Genomic DNA, 16,815 nt, shown 5'->3' on the forward strand with positions numbered 1-16,815 from the left:
GATGTGTGGAGCTCCCGGGAGGCATTTCACAAGCCTTATTGAAATGTTGCTCTTTACTGAGTTTTGTTTTGTTTTAACCAACACATGTCTTTCCCAGCATTGGCCTTAGAACCACAGGGAGAGGAAAGCAATCACAAAGACAGCTGCCAGCGGGTCAGTAGTGAGGGGTGTGCAAGCTACCCCTTTGCATCCTGGGCATTTTTTCTTTAATCAGGTGAGAAAATAGGGTATTTCATGGGGCATCACCTGACCGCTCTGTAGATAGAGAACTGTAGATTTGGCCACCCCAGACACCAACACAGCATCTTTTGCCTGCCAGGAATGGGACTAAGACTAGCATATTATTCCACTAGAAAGAAAGCCCTCTACAGTCATACCTCATGCTACGTCCGCTGCGGGTTACGTTTTTCAGGTTACGGATGCGCTGAACCCAGAAATCCCGGAACAGGTTACTTCTGGATTTAGTGTGTGTGCATGCGCAGAAGTGCTAAATCGCGCTTTGCGCATGTGCAGAAGTGCCAAATTGCGCTGTGTGTGTGTGCAGACGTGGCACTTCAGGATGCGGCCTTTTCATGTTGCGAACGGGCCTCCGGAACGGATCCTGTTCGCAACCAGAGGTACCACTGTAATGCCTTGGAAGGGCCTTCTCCTCAACAGTAATGACATATACATCGTCATCTTTCTGTTGGTGATTCTGGGAATGGTAGTTGCAGTCCCACCCCCGGTAGGAAAACTCCTCCACCAGGGTCTGGGAAGTATAATAATAATAATAATAATAATAATAATAATAATAATAATAATACCTTTATTGTCAATGTACAACCTGTGTACAATGAAATTAACTGAGCCTCCCTCCCCACCCACAAACACTCAATCTCATTGCACTCTGTGTGCTTGTCGCACAACACACCAACCCCGAAAGTCGGTTGCACTATATTGTTTTCCGTTCAGCAGCCTAACAGCCCATGGATAGAAACTGTTTTCTAGCCTGTTGGTACAACTGATTATACTTCTATATCTCTTGCCTGAGGGTAGAAGATTAAAGAGGTGCTGGCCAGGGTGTGAAGCATCCCTGAGAATTTTTCTCGCTCTCCTAAGGCAACAATCCCTTGTGATGTCATCTAGTGGGCTCAGGGGACAGCCCGCGGTATCATGTACTGCGTTCACCACCGTCTGTAAAGACTTTCTCTCCGTGGCTGACAAGCCAACGTACCACACTGTGATACAATATGAGAGGACACTTTCTATTGTGGACTGGTAGAAGGAGATCATCAATTGTTGTTTTACATTGTTCTTTGGCAAGACCCTGAGAAAATGGAGTCTCTGTTGGGCCTTCCTAACCATCTGGGTTATATTGTTTTTCCAAGTGAGGTCTTCACTAAGGTAAACTCCCAGGAATTTAAAGGAAGAGACTCTCTCAACACAACCCCCCTGATATACAACGGGGCTAGTTCCCCTATCTTCCTCTGAAAGTCCAACACCATCTCCTTTGTCTTGCTAATATTTAGGTGCAAGTTATTCTCTAAGCACATGTAGATACTTTTTGAACCTGCCTCCTTTATGCTGATTCATCTCCACCTGTAATTAGACCCATCATGGTAGTATCATCTGCAAACTTAATAATTACGGTGGATGCCAGATGAAATACAGTCATATGTATACAACGAATACAGGCAGGGATTCAGCACACATCCCTGTGGGGTGCCAGTGCTGAGCTTCAAGGAGGTAGATGTAACAGACCCAATCCTCACTGTTTGTGTCCAATCCCTCAGAAAGTCTTTAATCCAATCACAGATGGTAGAAGAAAGGTCTAGTTCCATCAGCTTTTTGATAAGAATGTCCGGAAGGATGGTATTAAAAGCCGAGCTATAATAAACAACATTCTAACATAAGTCCCCGGTCTCTCCAGATGACTCGTTGCAAGGTGAAAGGCTGTAGCTATGGCATCATCTGTTGATCTATTTCTCCTATAGGCGAACTGATGTTTATCAAAATCCGGTGGAAAACATGTTCTAGGGTGTTGAAGGACCAATCTCTCGAAGCATTTCATCACTACAGATGTTAATGCAATAGATCTGTAGTCATTTAGGCAGTTAGTTGCTGTTTTCTTTGGGACTGGGACAATGGTGGCTGCTTTCAAACATGATGGAACACAAGCTGTTTGCAGAGAGATGTTAAAAATCCTTGTCAGGACCCCTGCTAGTTGATCAGCACAGTTTTTTTACCACTATCCCCAGCACCCCATCTGGACGAGCAGCTTTACTGGGATTCACTGCCCTCAATGCAGCTTTCACTTGATGGTCATATAGAATAAGTGGCTGAGAGTTTGTAGGCTGTCAGGCAGGAGCTATGATACCTGATCTTTTTACCTCATAGCGGGCGAAGAAGATGTTCAGCTCCTCTGCCAACAAATCATCGGACTTAACCGTGTTCCCCGTATTGCCCTTGTAGTTGGTTAGATGCTGCAGTCCCTGCCACACTTGTTTTGTGTTGTTATCGGCTAAGCAATTCTCCACCTTAAGCTTATATTGTTGCTTTGCCACCTTAATGCCTTTCCTCAGCTTTGTTCTTGCCCCTCTGTATATATCTATGTTCCCTGCCTCGAAGGCAGTATCCCGAGCTTTCAGTATCTGCCACCTCTACTGCCACTGTTTCCTGGCAGGACACTTTTCTGGGCCTTTGGACAGGAAATGGTCATGTTTCAGTGGCTCTAATGGAGGTGTTTTGCACCTCCCCTTTGGTAATGCCAAACCGGACTGTAGTTGGGGCAAAGGGTTCAAGCCCCACTCACCCCCATACCATGGTTCTGATGTGGCTTGGCCACTCCACATGCTAGCTATTTTTTTTTTTAAGAAATCAGGACACAAATGCCACTTTTAGTTTGGTCCTCAGATTCCATAATTTTCAATGAAGGAAATATGGTGCCCATATGTAATTTGGGAATTTCATCAGGGGAGATTTCTTTCTAAAATAGAAAGAAATAATGTTAAAAACATTCAGTCTATAGGCCATGAAAACAAGTGTCATGCTTTTCAAGCTCATGGTTCCTTCTCAACTGCTTCAACATGTTTAATCTAGACCAAATGAATACCTGGCAGTGCTGCGTACACAGATGACGTTAAGTGACAGCTCCAGGCAACTAAATTCAGGCTATAAAGATTGTATATAAAATTCTGTTTAGCCTGTTGAGAAACTAATGAGCAAGCCGTAAATCATGGCGATACAGTCATCTGCTTCCTGTTACTTTCTGCCCCCAGTTCATGTACCTAGTAAAATCTCAAAATAATAATATAAGCAAAACAAATGACTTTGCTCTGGATTTCCTAACTAGATGCTAGAATAAAAATTAAGTGAATCATTGAAGAAAACCCTTCAGTATGTGATTTCATATTGAATTGTTCACCTATAAAACACTTAACTTATGAATCATGTCAATTATCAAACACTTCTTTAATGATGAGTAGCTTATGCAAGTTGGCAGGTGGGTCAGGAGTACAAATATGTCAAGGCCTGAGCAACAACCTGGCAGACGCAAATAGCCTTAAACACAATCCAAGCTATTTATTCATTTAATCCCCCTCTTCAGTGAGGGGACCAGTGTGGTGTAGTGGTTAAGAGTGGTAGACTCGTAATCTGGGGAACCGGGTTCGCGTCCCTTCTCCTCCACATGCAGCTGCTGGGTGACCTTGGGCTAGTCACACTTCTTTGAAGTCTCTCAGCCCCACCCACCTCACAGGGTGTCTGTTGTGGGGGAGGAAGGGAAAGGAGATTGTTAGCCGCTTTGAGATTCCTTCGGGTAGTGATAAAGCGGGATATCAAATCCAAATTCTTCTTCTTCTTCACCCAATAAAGAGCTCACAGAGTGGCTTAAATATGATCAGTAAAATCAAGACAAAATCTAACTGCATGCTTAATTTTAAAAAGACTCAATACAAAAGGAAAAACGGGTAAGGAGGGAAGATGAAAACAAGAAAATTCAGGCACCAATTCTTAGAGTTGTACAGTAGCTCTTATAGTGATCAGGTGAAATAAGAAGATGCCAAATCACAAGGAGCTGTTCTTCCAGCAAAGCTAAATTAGTGGTCCCTACCTTCCCCCTCTCCTGTTTCAGTCTGATAAAATGAATGCTTGCCAGGTGACCGCAAATAGAGGTAGGAGTCGGGTGAAAGTGGTCAATATGTCCCATCTCCCATCTCTCCCTCTGATTCACCCCAATGGAGTAGTTGCCACCAGGTAGAGAAGTTAGAGAATTCTAATGGACACAGAAATGAGACTGGAAATTGCAGATGTTTGCTTATTCATGCCATGTCCAGAATGGAAATCAAGCCAGCAAATATCACTTTGCACTCTTCTTGTATTCAGTCCACAAACAATACAAAATTCATTACTTTTTCCCATTTGCATAGTTCCCCATCCCTTGCAGTGAAATGAACAGTGTGTAATAACATAATGATTATGTACCTAATTAAATAAAATTCCACCACAACAGACAGTGAGACAAACAATGCAGGTTCATCAGAAGTCGAACTGTAGTGGAACGGAAGCAGTTGCATGCAACAAACACAGGTCAGAATGGAAATTGATGCCTTCTTAAATCTCTACCACCAAGCGACCAAAAAAAACCCTCATGGAAATGTGTGGCCACTGTGCAACAGAGTCAGCCCCTATATTGTGCAGCTCCCATTCACACCCATGGAGGACTTTATTTCTTTATGAACTGTGTCCATTATCTTATTGAAGACTGCTGTATAAGGCTGATCTGTTCCACACTTTCAGGATGTTGCCTTAAAAAAATGTGTGCATGTAAATATTAAATAAATTACTTTTGCATTCTCCAACATTATTTGTTCCACAAGATGTGTGTATATATAGTTTAGCACGGTCCCGAGGTTTATATATTTATTTTTACGTCACTTTGGCATTACTTCCCTTTCCTTTACGTTTACGCCAACAGAAATAACTGGGTCTAGTAAACCTTCCCAAGGTCATTGGCCTGTGTCTTTCCTTCTTCACAACAAAGTATCATTTTTCTTAGTTTCTTGTCAGGGCGCCATGATATCCTTCACATCTGTCTGTGCCTTTGCTTTTATTAGCAGAAAATACTGCCCGAGCTTTAGTGTCATGTGTACTATAAAGACAGGATTTTCAAGAGATTTGACAACTCTCATATTTTCTGAAGTATTCTCAATGTAACAGAGAAACAGTTTATTACTGTTAAGTAGTGGCTGTCTCTCCGACTTGAATAATGAAGTCCTCCAGGTCAATATTTTATACAATGATCCATTTAAGGAAGCATTCCTCTATAGCCCAGCACTAAAACAATGGGTGTCATAACACGGATCTATCTATTATCAATCTTAAATCCCACCGTAATCAATCCAAATCTTTGGGTAGCAAAGCTGCAATACGTTACTGTGTTAAAGACGAGAATTCTCTCTTCCAGAATTGTTTATAAAAGAACACAATAAAATTATTTACTGAGGCCAGCTCTGCTGTGCAAGAGCATAGAAGATTTAAACTTTCTCTGAAGAAGAGGGCTTTTGGCCGGCTGTGATTTACACATCTTCCTTGCAAACTGTATTTTCATGAATCGCTGCAACACTGTTTTGGGGACTATACAAAGCCCACCCAGTGTTGTGTATTTATATGGCTGTAAGAAGAGACAAAGCGGAAAGAACTTGGCTGCAGAGCAAAAGCCATAAAAAAAAAAATCACGATTTGCAAAAAACAAAACAAAAAAACCCTCCATTTCCTCAGCTTACCATAAAAAATATAATAATACAAGATGTGTTGCCACTCACAGTTGCAACTCAGCTTCCTGCAGCTTCCTGCACATCTCTCAACCAGCAGTATTTCTGGCAGAAGTATGCCAAGTTTGGATGTGTATTTATCTTCCTTCCCTGTTTTTCCATGCAGGTCTTTTATTGTTTGCGCTTAACCCCATGCACAGGATGTCTTGCGTGACAAGGCTGCCCGAAATCCCCCCTAATAACTCACACAAGGACACATAATTTTGGTTTGGGTTTTTGGCATTATTTTGGCCACAACTTTATTTAAATACAATTATTTTATTTTGAGTGTTGGCTTAGGCTTTTGGTTAAACCATCTGTCCCCCGCTTTGGGACAGGACCAATTTCCATCTGCCCCATTGGGGCAGGACCAATTCCATCTGACCACTTGGGTCAGGACCATCACCATCTGTCCACTTGGGACAGGACCAGCTCCGACTTCTAAGGAAGTCAAGTAAACACCCCATGGGAGAGGAGGTAGCTGTGCCCAGGCATTCCCCCCTCTTGACCAGGAGTGTTCCCCAAGGCTCAATCTCTGTAAATGGCCCCCCAGCCCCATCTATGGTGGGGATGTAAGGACTAGAGCATAGAGCCCCAGGATTCCTTTAACGGAATACTTCTATGTGGAGCAATGTTAAGAAGAGGGTAGGCATGTAGATGCCACACCCCTCCTCCAACTAAATTAATTAACCAAAAGCCTAACCGCCAACCTAACAAGTTGTGACGATTTGCTAAGCAGTAGGCAAAAACCAGATGGCAAAGCCAATCAACCAAATGGCAAAATTCCTACTGGGCCCCTGAATACAGGCGAACCCTTGAAAGGCAAAGCAATGTCAGGCTAACACCTTAAAACCACGCGGCGGGAGGGAGGGAGATTCAAAAGCCAGCGCAAGTGGCCAAAAGCGAAATACGCTGGGGATAAATAGGGGGCCCTCAGCCAATCAGAATGGAACTAAACTCCGGCACGCCCCTTAAGCACTCTGGCTTGCAATTGCCCAGCCCCCACCCAAACCTTGAGGACTTCTCACAGCCCTTCTGCAACCCGCATTATCTCGGATAAGACAATGCACTTTCTAGCATGGAAAATAAAAAAATTCCTTCAGTAGCACCTTAAAGACCAACTAAGTTTTTATTTTGGTATGAGCTTTCGTGTGCATGCACACTTCTTCAGATACAGTGAAATGGAAGTTTCCAGGCACTTATGTAGAGAAGGGGTGGGGAGGGGTGGGGATGGGGAGGGGGGATCACTCAGAAGGGTGGTGGAAATGGGTGATTGACTGACTGATAGCTGTTGATGACCGCAAACGTCGTTTGCGGTCATCAACAGCTATCAGTCAGTCAATCACCCATTTCCACCACCCTTCTGAGTGATCCCCCCTCCCCATCCCCACCCCTCCCCACCCCTTCTCTACATAAGTGCCTGGAAACTTCCATTTCACTGTATCTGAAGAAGTGTGCATGCACACGAAAGCTCATACCAAAATAAAAACTTAGTTGGTCTTTAAGGTGCTACTGAAGGAATTTTTTTATTTTACTTCGATCCAGACCAACACGGCTACCTACCTGTTTCTAGCATGGGTTAGAGTTGTCATTTCAATAAGGGCTGATACCATGTGCATTCATCATGAGGTTCAACAATGCTGTTGCCTAGGCACTAGTGGATCCTGAAGCAAACATATATACCTTACTTAGAAAGTCACAGGGTGGCATAGAAGTTAGAATTTCAGATTCAAATCCACACTCAACTATGAAGGTCAATGGAATTTTGGCCAGTCACAAACTTTCAGCCTAATTTACCTCACTAGGTTGTTGTGAGAGTAAAATGGGTGGGTGGGTGGGTGGTGAGCCACAAAAGTGCTCTGAGATTCTTGGATGAAAGTATATTAAATAACACTTCAGCACCAGCAATAAAATAAAATAAAATAAAAATTAACCAAATCAAATTACAAAAGTGCTAGCAAAGGGTTTTGGCCTTATAGCATTGGGGTTCTGGAAGGACATGTGCATTTAAGTGTGAATTGCCTCTCCAATGGAGGATGGGGTTGGCTTTGTCAACTAAGCCAGGGGAATCTAAATATCCAAAGCCATAATAGCAGCTAGCTCATTGGAGCTGAAATCTGTATTAACATTGCTATGACTGGTCCATAAAGGGTGGAGAACCTGTCGTCCTCTAGATGATCCTCCAGAATTTGTTGGGCAACATTATCCCAACCGCACTCAACTATTGGGCCATGCTGGATGGGGCAGATGGGAACTGGATTTTCCCATCCCTGAGATAACATATTTTCATTGCATTTCAAGATATGGAACATCTGATGCAAAAAAAGAAGCCAGAAAGCCATCTTCACACTAGGAGGACCATTCAATACGTAATCTATTGTTCTATTGTCCCTGTTTTTGAGTGGGCAAGTGGTAGTGTCACAGCTCTAGACTTTTCTAGCGAATGCAAGACTTCTTTACTAGTTTGGTTTCAGGCCTGGTCAAGGCTCTGTGCCTTTCTTTCTGCTAGGTACCAAATGATGATGTGTATTTCACATACAAAACATATACAATTTAAGTGTGGACCTTATGTACTCTTCAGGGGAGGGATGTACATGGAATGGAACAGACCTATGGCTGACCACAGTGAGATAGAAATGGGGCAGAATTTGCAACCTTCCAAACTGCTTTTCTTATAATGGGTGTGGCCTTCAGCATGTGGTGGTCAATTTATTCAGCTTTGCTAGTTGTTCTGTGATGCTTCCTCGGGGGTGGTAGTGTAAAAAATGTGGGACAGAAATAAACCAGAACATTTATTACAAGATTTCAGCAGGAAAGTTACAGGATATGCACTACCGGAAATGATTGCAAAACTTTTCTAGGAACAAACTGTATATTGAAAGAGGGATTGCTCATGGTCACCCCATAGCATTGTGAACACAAATCATCCTGATAGCTCAATTGGTTAGAGGATGGTGCTGATGACGCCAAGGTTGTTGGGTCAATTCCTGTAGGGGACAGCTGCATATTCCTGCATTGCAGGGGGTTGGACTAGATGACCCTTATGGTCTCTTCCAACTTGACAATTCTATTTGGAGTGCTTAGGGGTTGTTTGGCCCACCACTACCACTAGTTAAGGCCCCGCCTTCCACTAAGCAACATCAGGTAAGCCAAGGTGCTTAGGTGTTATAGAACAAATAGAAACCCTATCTTCCCAGGAAGAAAGGAAGGTCATGCTTATTATGTCAACAAGAATTTTCCTGACTGCTGCCAGTCACCCTGTTTTGCAATGTGTTGTTTTTAGGAACTTCTGCGTCATCTTATTAAGGAATTGTTGGGCTCTTATTATGATGACTGATTTTTGCTCGTGTATTTGATGTAATGTCGATAATTTTAAACTTTGTTTTTAGTTTTAGTTTTATTTGTTTTATTGTCACTTTGTTCTGAAAACCTTGGTTTTCACCTTGAAGGAATGGAGGGCAGAAATATGTTGTAAATCAATAAAACAAATAAAATGTGCTGAAGCCTCTGTTTGAGAAAGATTGCCCTGGGACTCCATCGCAAAGGTTGCAAAGCCTTCTCTCCTCATTCTCCCTCTGTGGTCTGTGTTAGTGGAATAGGCAAAAGGGCATCTATCCTTGAAGCTACCTAGATCTGCTCATTTCCCTAGAAGATTGAACAATTGTGCATTCATAGATATAATACTGAGTGGGGTTTCCTTGAGGAAATGCCTTCTTGTCTTACATATCTTCTTTGTTATTTGTACTAAAGATCAGAGGGGTTTTTTTTAGAGCTTCAGTGATCCCCCCCCCAATCTTTCAGCTTCATCCCAGTCTCAGAATCTGTTTGGATTCTGACCATGCTATCCCAAGTGTAAACTGAAGTAAACAATGCATCACAATAGGCTTGTGACAGGGATTCCAACTCTGCTAAAAGAGCATCATGAAGGCAAAGGGGAAGCAAGAGAAATTAATGCTGCCACCTCTCCACACTTCTCTGATTGGTGAACTAAGCAGATTCAAGGGAGGAAGTGTGTGTGTGTGTGTGTGTGTGTGTGTGTGTGTGTGTGTGTGTGTGTAAAATTCAGTTGAGGAAGGTCTCATCTTTTTACGTCTTACTCTCCTAAAAGCCTCTCAAATTCTCTCCCACCCGTCCCTGCTTGGACTACTTGAACATTGTGAAGGATCTTGGTGGACCACACAAAATAATAACATAATTATAATTATAATTTATTACTTATGCCCTGCCCATCTGGCCAGGCCTCCACAGCCACTCTGGGTGGCTTCCAACAGGATATTTAAAACACCATAAAACATCAAACATTAAACACTTATCTTGTTGTTTATTTCCTTGACACCTGATGGGAAGGCATTCCACAGGGTGGGTGCCATTACCGAGAAGACCCTCTGCCTGTTTCATTGTAACCTCACTTCTCGCAGTGAGGGAACCGCCTGAAGGCCCTCAGAGCTGGACCTCAGTGTCTGGGCTGAACAATGGGGGTAGAGACCTTCCTTCAGGTATAAAGTAAAGGTAAAGGTAAAGGGACCCCTGACCATTAGGTCCAGTCGTGACCGACTCTGGGGTTGCGGTGCTCATCTTGCTCTTATGGCCGAGGGAGCCGGCATACAGCTTCCAGGTCATGTGGCCAGCATGACAAAGCCGCTTCTGGTGAACCAGAGCAGCACATGGAAACGCCGTTTACCTTCTCGCTTGGGGCGGTACCTATTTATCTACTTGCACTTTGATGTGCTTTCAAACTGCTAGGTTGGCAAGAGCTGGGACCGAGCAACAGGAGCTCATCCCGTCGCAGGGATTCGAACCACCGACCTTCTGATTAGAAAGCCCTAGGCTCTGTGGTTTAACCCACAGCGTCACCTGCTTTAGGTATACTGGGCTTTAAAGTACAGCACCAACACTTTGAATTGTGCTCGGAAACGTACTGGGAGCCAATGTAGGTCTTTCAGGATCGGTGTTATGTGGTCTCGGTGGCCGCTCCCAGTCATCAGTCTAGCTGCCACATTCTGGATTAGTTGTAGTTTCTGGGTCACCTTCAAAGGTAGCCCCACGTAGAGCGCATTACAGTAGTCCAAGCGAGAGATAACTAGAGCATACACCACTCTGGCAAGACAGTCCGCGGGCAGGTAGGGTCTCAGCCTGTATACCAGATCGAGCTGATAAACAGCTGCCCTGGACACAGAGTTGACCTGTGCCTTCATGGACAGCTGTGAGTCCAAAATGACTCCCAGGCTGCGCACCTAGTCCTTCAGGGGCACAGTTACCCCATTCAGGACCAGGGAGTCCTCCACACCTGCCCGCCTCCTGTCCCCCACAAACAGTACTTCTGTCTTGTCAGGATTCAATCTCAATCTGTTAGCCGCCATCCATCCTCCAACTACCTCCAGGCACTCACATAGGACCTTCACTGCCTTCACTGGTTCTGATTTGAAAGAGAGGTAGAGCTGGGTATCATCAGCATACTGATGGACACCCAGCCCAAACCCCCTGATGATCTCTCCCAGCGGCTGCATGTAGATGTTAAAAAGCATGGGGGCGAGGACAGAACCCTGAGGCACCCCACAAGTGAGAGCCCAGAGGTCTGAGCACTCATCCCCCACCACCACTTTCTGAACACGGCCCAGGAGGAAGGAGCGGAACCACTGTATGACAGTGTCCCCAGCTCCCAGCCCCTCTAGACGGTCCAGAAGGATGTTGTGGTTGATGGTATCAAAGGCCGCTGAGAGATCTAGCAGAACTAGGAAATAGCTCTCATCTTTTTTCCCTAGCCCACCGGAGATCATCGACCAGTGCGACTAAGGCAGTTTCAGTCCCATGATGAGGCCGGAATCCCGACTGGAAGGGATCCAAATGATTCTCTTTTTCCAGGCGTGCCTGGAGTTGTTCGGCAACCACTCGCTCAATCACCTTGCCCAGGAATGGAAGATTTGAGACTGGGAGATAGTTGGCCATATTGGCCGCATCTAAAGATGGTTTTTTAAGAAGCGGTTTAATAACCGTCTCTTTCAGCGGGTCTGGGAAGGTTCCCTCACAGAGAGAAGCATTCACCAACCCGTGAAGCCCATCGCCCAGCCCTTCCCGGCTAGCTTTTATAAGCCAGGATGGGCAAGGATCAAGGAGACAGGTGGTTGGTTTCACTCGTCCAAGCAGCCTGTCCACATCCTCGGAGGTAACAGGTTGGAATTGATCGCACACAACTTGACTAGACAGGACTCTAGCAATCCCCCGCCCCGGCCCTGCTCCCATGGTGGAGTCTACCTCTTCCCGATTCTGAGCGACTTTATCTGCAAAAAACTTTGCAAAAGCATTGCAGGAGATCACGTGGCCCGTACAGTATACACACTGTACACTCACTGAACTTCACAGGGGAATAACTGCACAAGTGTACAGCTCAAATGTTTGGTTACACAGATTGTACATACATTAAATGCAACATGTGAACACCCCTATAACGACTATGGTATAGGGTTGTTGTAAGAATTTCTGGGAAGACGAATCTCATTTTGTCAAGGCTTTGCTAATTTAGAACAAATTGTTCAGAGCATGGTCACAGATCATTTTTGGGTGATGCATATATATGTGAGAAAGAAGCTGACCAGCTGATTGCAGAAGACAGCTTCAACAACTGCTATAGAACAGATATATGTTGTTCATGATAATTAAGGCATGAAAAAGTACTTGAGTACAATAACAACTGAATTAAATGTTCATCAGAAACTCAATCTTGACTTACACTCCAACCGTTAATTAAACTGAGCTTGTTTAAATTTAATCTAATTGATTTTTAATACAGCAAATTTAATTAGTAAATGCATTCCAATATCTTGTCTATGAGCACTGAACTTTGGAAGTTCTGAAAGATTGCTCCTGTAGTAATTATGAACCAACTATAAATGTGATGATGAATACAGCGGTTTTAAATCTCCCTGCCAGAATGAACTCTGCTCTAGCTACCTGTCTGCTGACTTGGAACTACAGAAAGACAGAGAAGGGCACTCTGGTCTGTACCAGAAACAGAGGACAAAGGGCCACCAAGTAGCTTTGCACTTTCAGCCGACTGAGAAAGGTAACAAAGGAATATCAGCCCAGGATCTGATTCAGGGATGGAGACCCTGTGGCTCTCCAAATTATGCTAAGCTGCAGCTCCCTTTATTCCTGACCGTTGACCAGACTGACGGCACCCAATGGGTAGTTGAGTTCAGCAGCATCTGCAAAGGTACAGGTTAGCCACCCCAGCACCAACTGAATGGGAATGGCTGTGTTCTCTATTCATCCTTTCATCTTAACATCACCAAACTGATTCAGCTGCTGTACCATTTCCCTTCCCTTTTTCTTGTGCTTATTGCACCTTCCATTTGTAAACTCCAAAGGGGCCTGGATCTCATTTCCTAATGGATGCAAGCCACTGTGGGAGACAATATTTTTTTTCAGAAAAGCAGAATCAAAATATAATATTCAAAATTATTTGTGGAACGGATCTGAGATTTCTGAAAACTATTTCTGAAGACTGGCCCCCAAACTAGTGAGTGATCCAAGTGAAGAAGAAAACATCCATGAAATAAGTGTGGTTATTGATCCACACAGTATCCCTATGAGTGAATCCTCCCACCCATCATCTGTAAGTAGATACACTTGGATGCCATGTATCAAGGGGTGCTATCAGGGGCCAGGGTTCAATTCCCAGGAAGGGTAAGCCTCTCACTAAAGTACCTACCAACACAGGGAGGGTTTCTGGTGCACCACAGGAGTCCTAACCAACTGACAGCAGACACATGGATGCATTATAGTTCCAAACATGATCCAGAGGAAGGTCAGGAAGCAGTCCAAGGTCAATATCACAAGGTATTCCACAAGGTACAGCACAGTGAGGAGGAGGAACTAGAGCCAGGAGCCAGGAACAAGACTGTAGGGATGAAGGAGCCAGAGACCTGTGCAGTTTGTAGCAACTGGAAGACTCAAGAGGAAGGCTTTATATATTTTGGCTTCCTAACCACAGCTGTCGGCAGTAAAGTATCATTGAGTGCACTGATGGTTCTGGGTCCATTGATGCATATTGTGCTGCTGCTCTTCAGTCTGGACCCAAAACGTTTGCTGGTCCTCTTGATAACAGGAGCAGAGGTACTGATCCACCTCCTTCTCTGAGAGCTTCAGGGGTGTTTCATCAGGTATCAACCCAGAAATGCCCTCAAAGGGATCCTCAAGATCCTCAGACTGTGGACTGCCAGTTCATCCACCAAGGACTCCATGTCTAGTTCCAGGTCAGGGCTAGGCATGACAGCAGATCTGATTGAGGGGTCCACTTGTTTGAGTGCACATAGCCCTACTACCAAGGCTGTAATTCTTACATAACTGCTATGTACAAGACTAAGAAAGACAAAACCTCTCTGTTCCATTCTCCTCAGATTATATACTGTTTTTGTTCAGTTGGCTTAGTGAAGTGATATCAAGACTTTTCTTTTTGGGCTCTGTGGGATTTAAGTGTCCTTGATAACAACTATCACAGGTAACCTGGCAGTTAGAGGGCATTTTATCTTTGGTGCTTAAAAACAACTGGATTCGAAACATCCACATCTTTGTACCTCTGTTTAGCTAGAATATACACTTGGTCCTCTTTGGCATCCAAATTGTGCCTGTAGCATCCCTTGTTGCTCATGATTCCAAAGGCATCCCTTTAAAAATGTTAGCTCTAAACATTCTGCTGGAAATGATAAGTGGTTCGAAGTGAACCGCATTCAGGAATCAATTAGCTAAGCTGAAGCATTTCAACAATATGAAGAATCATCTGAATTTAATGAACTGTAGTTAAATGTGCATTATTGAGTAACCAAAAATCTTTCTTCTTCAATAACATTCTTCTCTTCAGATATGCATCTTGCTTTGTTTTCCCCCCTCCCCTCTTCTCCCAGTGCAGATAACAAAGGTAATTAATAGAAAGAAAATAATTATAACATAGCCAGTTTGGTGTGGGTTAATGAGCACTTAAGAGAATTATCAATTCATTATCTGTTTGTACATCAATAAATCACTGTGTTCCAATCAGTTTACAGCCTAATGGTGAGATCGCAAGATCATTTTCTCAGCACAGAGTTGATTGTGGCGGTGTGGGTTGATCCACACTCATACTACACCACAATGTATACCATGGCAAAGGCAGAAAAGGGACTACAAGACCAGATTCCAATGGCTGGAAAAAAAATATTATAGGACATTTGATCAAAATGTGATCTTCTTGTAATGCTTTCTTTCATCACGTGGCAGTTTCTACCAAGCAAGTTATTATGAATGTACACTACAATAGTTTAATCCACACTCTTTTCCAAACTGTGAGAATTCCATACAATGTGACTAGAGAGCTTTAACTTCAAGCCTGCCAATCTCCATTTTAAGCAAACCATGGATATCCCCATAGGATCAAACTCCCAGGGGCCAAGGTCCCTTTGATCTCCTCTCAATAAAATATTTGAGAGGGCCAGGAGCATCAAAAGTTGATAGATGTTGACATTCAAATGGTGTGTGCTACATCTTCTGATCAATTACTTGGGGCAGGGCTTACCTGCCCCCTCCTCAATATTTCATTCAAGTTGGCCCCCCTGGACATCCCTGTTTCCTCAGTCACATAAACCCACACAAGATGTGTTGTGTGATCAGGAGTAATGCAAACCGTGGTCAACGTGAAGTCAGTTCTGTAATGAAATCTACAAATTGCTCGATTAAGATTGACAAGTAACCAGGGGCCTGTAAAAAGAGGAGTGGAAAAAGGACTCACAAAATAAGACTGATGTGTGTGATCAGGTAGTGGTTTTGATGACCAAGATAATACATTTGCCATGTCTAGGCTACGCAAGATAAAGCACCAGTACAGAAGAAATTAAGGCTGGTTGAGACATGGCAAATTCAAGAAATGAAGTGCATGGCAGTAAACAAACAGTGTAACCAGCTCAGGCATAAGTCCTGCTGTGTTTGGTGCTGATTACTCAAGTTTAGCACTCATAGGATTGTGGCTTAAGCCTATTTGTTGCTGGAGAGCCAAGGAGCCTTGAATATACCTATACAGGGACAACAGTGGATTATAAGATAGCTGGCACAAGCACACCCATCACTTAGGGTTCACTTTACAGTACTATGTATTCTGCATCCAGCTCGCCCCACTGCTAGATTCACATGATGCATTCACATGATGTTAGCCACAACCCTTATCAATCTTGTAGTTTCTTGACAAATACTGCTGTTTGATGTGTTTCGCCCCTCAAACCAGCTTCGATCCAATTAGAAACCCTAAGACGCATTCACTTGCTCTGCATTTAGCTTGCCCCTAGCTTTTTTTATATGCAGTCGATTGTGGAGGGGATGACCTGAAATCATTCCTCTTGCTAGAGAGAGAATTCTAGTGATCTGGCCATTATAAGCTTCAGTAGAAGACGTCACTTATACGCTTCTCTCTAGTTTTTTCCTCAATAAACATTATTTGTTAGTCTGCAAATAAAGTGACTAGGGGATTTATTTATATATGAAAAGGTAACAGAGCACCTGAGAAGTCATTTCATTTAATTGCTACTGAAACCCCATCCTAAAACTGGGGGTTCCCAACCTAATTCTTTGATACATTTTGCAGAGATAAATTTGATCATTAGTGTGTGCTACATTTCCTTCAGTTACCCTTGTCTGCAATATATATGACAACCTGACCTAATGTTCTATGAACCTCCCTGTTGTCCGGGCAATTAATATTTATAGCAACAGAATACTCATAGGGTTAGCAGGATGAACAATTCTGAATTCTTCATGTTTTTATTTACAAGGTGCAGCAAATGTTGAAAGAGAAACAACCCCGGGACTTGTATAAAGAACAGTTGCTCTCTATGTATTCTGAAATATCCCGCCTGGTGTCATATGAAGAAGAAAGGTGATGGATGGGTGACAAGCTGCAGGTCAGTGCTGAGTGAACTGCTTCATTTCATTCTAGTAACGACATACACAACAGGCCAAGTGAACTGAATAAGACCTAAATGGTCTTACATGGCCAAAATGGTAC

Source organism: Zootoca vivipara, chromosome 11 (genome assembly GCF_963506605.1).
Source record: "Zootoca vivipara chromosome 11, rZooViv1.1, whole genome shotgun sequence".
NCBI lineage: Eukaryota > Metazoa > Chordata > Lepidosauria > Squamata > Lacertidae > Zootoca > Zootoca vivipara.